The sequence below is a fragment of the Lethenteron reissneri genome, chromosome 61, assembly GCF_015708825.2.
Source record: "Lethenteron reissneri isolate LAM-NWPU_2019-01 chromosome 61, ASM1570882v1, whole genome shotgun sequence".
NCBI classification, from domain to species: Eukaryota; Metazoa; Chordata; class Hyperoartia; order Petromyzontiformes; family Petromyzontidae; genus Lethenteron; species Lethenteron reissneri.
This window is the reverse complement of record NC_083839.1, coordinates 8,909,080-8,915,079: the sequence shown is the minus strand read 5'-3', so window position 1 is coordinate 8,915,079 and position 6,000 is coordinate 8,909,080.

The window sequence follows — 6,000 nt, the reverse complement described above, 5'->3', positions numbered from 1 at the left end:
ACCCGGCTAATACAATTTCAAATTAACCTGTTTCAGGCCAAATGATACGCTTAACACAATGCAATGCGTAACCAATGTTTTAAGATCGGAGAGCAGGAAAAGGAATAATCCTACTTTTCAGAAGCACTGCGAACAACAACAACGCCAAAATCCATACAATGCATGCAACGCAGCCCCAGACAAGCAACGGACATTTCGAACATGTGGTCACCCTTCAACACACAACTCAAACACAATTCCACAGGTGATCTGTCACCAAAATGTCCAGTTCTTGACGTCGGTCCTTCTCCCCGGGATTCGTAACCTGCGGGTTGTACAACACATTTCCCTCGGCGTCCGATTACTCCGGCCAACCACCCTGGCCCTTCCGACACCCCAGACCCCAAACACTGGGGATGAATAACCCATTTCAGTGATGAACATACGGTCCTCAGCGCAACTCGCAGACAACCCAGCGGTGACATTCAACTCGCTCTCGCACACACCACGGCCATCAAATTTCTACGACCTCTACCGGCCATTTCTATGGCCGGTGCAATTTCGGGGATGTGTGCAATGGCACTCATCAAAAGTTTAGCCATGCTCTATCCCTTACTACCCCTTATCTGCCTCGCATACTTCCGATACATTATCCAGCATAACCCGTAGGTTTACTGGCAAAGAAGTCTCTTCCTTCCCGAGGCCGGACTTCATCGGACATCACTAGGGGTGTACTCCCACGGCCATACTTCACTCAACAGGGATCGCACTTAACCCATTGCGCCCTGGACAACTTAGGTTTTATGTCACCCAACATCTTCTCTCCATGCTTCGTCAGCTTTCACAGCATGCCTTACCTCTCCCATACCAAACTCCGCGGTGGAGCCGAACGCGTCGCTCCCCGCTAACATCACACGGTCTAACACTGTTCCCGTCTGAACCACCGCTAGTTCTACACAACATTAGGACTTACAAGAACGGTTCCTGATAACAGTGTTAGTGCCCCGAGCAGTGGGAGCCCACGGCCCTTTCGCTCTAGACAGGCCAAGGAGGATCTCCGCCTCCAGCCCGCCAGGTCAAACCGTCCACAACAACGCAACGGGACCACTACCCCCGAGCAGTGTGAGCCCACGGGCCACTGCTCCAGAGGGGCCAAGGAGGACCTCTGCCTCCGGCCTGCCAGGTCAAACCATCTGCTACAACATAACGGGACCACTACCTGCTTGTCAGGCGGGATCTCTAGAGATTCCTTGAACATAACCTGAACCGAATTACTCTGCTCGCCGATATGGAGAGTTTACATAACATTCGTGGTCCGGACGGCATCTGACCACAACCCTGGTCGGCAACTATTTACAGGGGCATCCTGCCCAGAAACCCGTGCCCCAAGAGATAGGACACATCCAGCGTCTTAACCCCAACTGGCTCCATATCTCAATCTCCCCTTAATCTGAAACGGGCTACGATACCCCAACTCCCCCATTCGCCGCTACACATGCAATCACCATAAGTGAACCACAATGATCCCTTATTTTAAAGGGCCTCATAACAAAATACAACTTCAGAATCAAAGTAGCCAAGTTACCCGTGTCCCCTAACACACAAAATTCCACACCTTACACAAAATCCGACTATTCCTGATAAACCAGCCGCCATTCCTACTATTCGGCACGCCAGCTTTCGCCACTGTGTGCCCCAGTTTGGCCTCTACGACACCCGATGACCCTGATGCGTAAGGTGGTTTTTAGCGGTTGAGTGTCTGGTGCATCGTGACTCACCTGGACCGGGCCGTGGCTGTCGACGAGGCAGTGGATGCAAGGGGCTCCACGATGTCCCCATGAATCTTGGCATCCCTGCGCGAAGTGTTGAAGTTAGCCGCAGCGGAGCAGGCGAGCCTGGGCGCCCATGGCAAAGGTGCCGATTCCCGGTGCTGTCCCGGCGTCTCTCCTCGCCGCCGGTCCCCTCCACAATCCATTGCTGTCACCTCCCCCGTAGACTCCATTTTTTCCTCCAACGGCTCCAAGACAATCTCAAATGGTCGGCCGGTCTACTCATCCCCACTCCAAGACTTTCTGGTCCACGCAGTCACCCAAGTCCATTTTCGCAAGGTTTCGTACTCTTGCAGGCACCACGCGGGGCCGATGGTGGGTCATATACTGCAGACATCTCCCTGTAGGCATCCCGAAGCGTAGCCCTCTTCTCCTCAGGGATGGCCCAGAACACTGCAAGGCCATCATCGTCGAGAGCCGTAGGTAAAGCTCTCAACGCCTCATCCTCCGTCCAGCCGATGGACCGGTCCGGTGCTCCAAACCGGCAGGTGAAGGTACTCCAATTTTCATGGTCGATCGGCGGCACCACACCTCACTGCCGGAGTTGACACCGCCTCTGCTGCTTCATGTGCAGGACCCCAAATGGTGGCCGTCCCCGACCGCGTGGTCCCCAGCGCGGGAACCTCGACCACAGGCGGCCGCTCCACCATCCTTGCGCGACTTTGCAGCTCGTCTCCGGCTGCGCCAGCCCTCAAAGTTGCCGCTCCCGTTTTCGCCACTAACTCAGCGATTGTCGAGTGAAGCCGATCCGCCTCCGCCACCAGTTCTTGCCATTCTTCTGTCACCGGCGCCGTTTTCTCTGCGCTGGCGGGTTACGTCACCGGGACCCTGGCTCCCGGGGCTGCTGGAGGGATCCCTTAATCATCTTCCTTCTCCTCTTCTGAAGATGCTACAGGTGGGTTTCTACTCTTTTCTTTCTTCAGCATTATACAAGCCACTTCTGACGCCACTGTAATGTATCTCTGAGACACCATCGTGTTCAATTATATATATATTTATTATGAATAAAGTCCGCTGACTCACTGATAACTTAATGAGTAACCACGAGTGACTATATACCTTTGGGTAACTTAGATAGATCTATTCTGAGACAACATAACTCTAGCCTTCCAAGACTACAAGGTGCCCACTCCAGGATGATGAAGACGACCCGCTCCCAAGTTTTCAAGTTTCAAGTTTATTTATTAGGTATAGCCCTGTGAGCCATTCGGCTCTTGAATCGGGTGCAACCACAACAAACAAAAAACATGAACAAGAATACATCTTATAGTGACTATGTGACTGAGTGCAAACAGAAAATCCAAGAAAAGACAGCAAAATATTGCAGAAAAATCACCGTACACCAACACTGTGTGCAAAAATCCCAGTGGGATGCAAGTCAAACAACAACAACCACAAATGAGTACCTGGCGTGGTGTGTAGTAAACATCACCACTGGGGAGACAAAGGCGGCCGGGCGTGGTGTTGGACACCCACCCCCTCGTGTGCTGCGCCGGCCTTCATAGGTGCTGCTCGCTAACAGCACTTGCCCCTACAGTTTGTTAAGGCTACACGGGGGATCTTTATATTTTTTGTATACGTGTAAGGACAGTACGGGGCGATGTAGGGACAGTACGGCTCTCCGTGGCCATGGTTACCAATCTACGTAATGCGCCTTTTGGCGTCATCTGGTCGAATACCAGGTGACGACGGCGACGGCAATCCCCCCACAACAGCAGTCCAGCGCCCCGATTTGCGCCAGCTCTTATGCCCCTCACGACCCGGCCACACCCTTATTCCCAAATCCTCTCTCACCGCGCCTGGCTCTGTCTGTCTCTGCCCTTATTACAATTTACGACCGTTAGGTCCTGTGCTTCCTGTCAAGCAACCACTTAGATCCCACATTACCCTAAAGTGACCGTGTCTGTTCCTGTTATGTTAATTAGTAACCATGGTCACGGGGAGCTGTATTGTCTCTTCATAATCCTGTACTGTCCTTACACTACTACTACACAGTTTATCATTTAGCTACTAGTACTACTCCTACACAGTTTATCACCTCAATGCTAGTGCTACTACTGCTACACACTTTATTATCTTAATACTAGTACTACTACTACACAGTTTACCATCTAGCACCTATACTACATAGTGTATCATCTAGCTACTAGTACTACTACACAGTTTATCATCTAGCTACTAGTACTACTATACTGTTTATCATCTAGCTACTATTACTACTAATACACAGTTTATTTTTCGATTTAAAGCTTTCGTGACTGCAGGGATTCATCTTCTTGGTTCTTTCGGTAAAGTCACGTAGAAGGGAAGTAATAAAATAATAAAAATAAAACATAATAAAACAATTCTCACTACGTTTCGGCCACAACGCAAGCAGCCGTCCTCAGGTGAAAACCAGGTCTGTCGAGGCGACAGCGTCTGAATGAAACAGCACACGTGCTTGGAGCACATATATATAAGCTGGGTTGGAAGGGGGGACAAGGGCACCTTGACAAAAGAATATGCATATCAAGAGGCATTTAGCATATTTATGGGAAATGCAGGTATGTGATTAGTACTTCTCATGCCTGTGCATTATGCAGGATTAGCAGCATCAAAGGGAAGGGATATGGGAAATGCAGGTATGTGATTAGTACTACTTATGCCCGTGCATTATGCAGGATTAGCAACATCAAAGGGAGGGGATAGGGGTAGCATTTATAAAGGAAATGAGTGTTAATAGTATGTAGCTGCAGTAACTAAAGCCACCACATAAACAACTAAAGTATAAACTACATAGTATCATCAGTATACTAAATATACGCTACAATAAGCTGAGTTACTAACAGTAAGTAATACATTACAATTCTATGTCGTAAAAAATATATAATATGCTTCCACCAGAACCATCTGGGAAGTTCGGGATTGGGCTAGAGAGTTTGAGAAAGGGGGCGTGGCTGGGGACAGAGTGAGGGCCACGCCGGGAATAAAAGGAGGTGAGAGGCAAGGTTCGAGGCTGCCGTGGGATCGGGGTCGACTTCTTTACGCTATCGCTGTCTTCACGCCGTCGCTGTCTTCGGGCCGTCGATGTCTTCGCATCGTCCCTGCTTGCGTGCCATGCTGGCCCAAGTTATCAGTGCGTTATCCCTGTTCAAGTTATCAGCGTGTCATCCCTGACCAAGTTAAATAATAAATAAATAAACCTCTACAGTTCAAGTTGTCCGAAAGTCACTACACTACTACTATCATCTAGCTACTAGTTCTACTACCACTAAACGATTTATGATCGCAATAATAACCCGTGAAACAAAACAATCGTCCATAGCCCGAATTTGGGCACGGTGTGTTACACATTCCCGGGCCGATTGTTTGTCCCAGTCTGTCATTGACACACCACATATGAACCCCACACACACAGAGGGGGAGTTCCTCTGAAGCTCTGGACATCTATAACATACTAGACGTCTTGCTAAAAACATTACCAAGCTGCCACGTGTTGTGACTGCAAGATCCGACCGTGTCAGTCCAGTGCTCGCCTAGCTGCATTTGCTTCCGGTTACCGAAGAAATGCATTGTTATAAGGTTGCACTCATTACACATAAAGTGCTTCCCACAAATGAACCACAATACCTCGCTTATCTCGTCAATGAGGATAAACCGTCATGCGAACTCCGGTCATCCTCCAAGCAGTGGTGTTTAGCTAACCATCGAACAAAGATGGTGGTCACTGCATCGTGCGCTTTCAGATGCGCTTCCGCGGCCGTCTGGAACGCTCTTCCTTCCGATATTAAGAAGCCGCTGGAGCTATGCACTTTGTAAATCACCTAGACTGAAAACGAATTTCTGTAGAACTATTTGTTGTGTTTAGTTTTTTGTCCATCCCCCGCACCTCCGATTCGCACGGTTGGCTACGTGCGGTGCGAAAGAAGTTCTACGTCCCACCCTTTTCCTGCACTCCTCTCCTCTCCGTGAGAGAGGTGTTTTGGAAATGAGCGAGTGGCACTACCTGATGATGGCGGCACACGGTCATGTCAGTGAAGCAGATGGGGTGGTATCGCGTTCGTCGCTTGTTGCGAAGGTGTCACGGTTCGAAGCCAGTGGCCGACCTGATTATTATTATTGTTGCGGCTGTGTAATACCATAGCAACAATAATAGCATTACTACGCGCCATCTACTTCATAGCGGACGTTAAAGATCCCCTGACGTCATCAG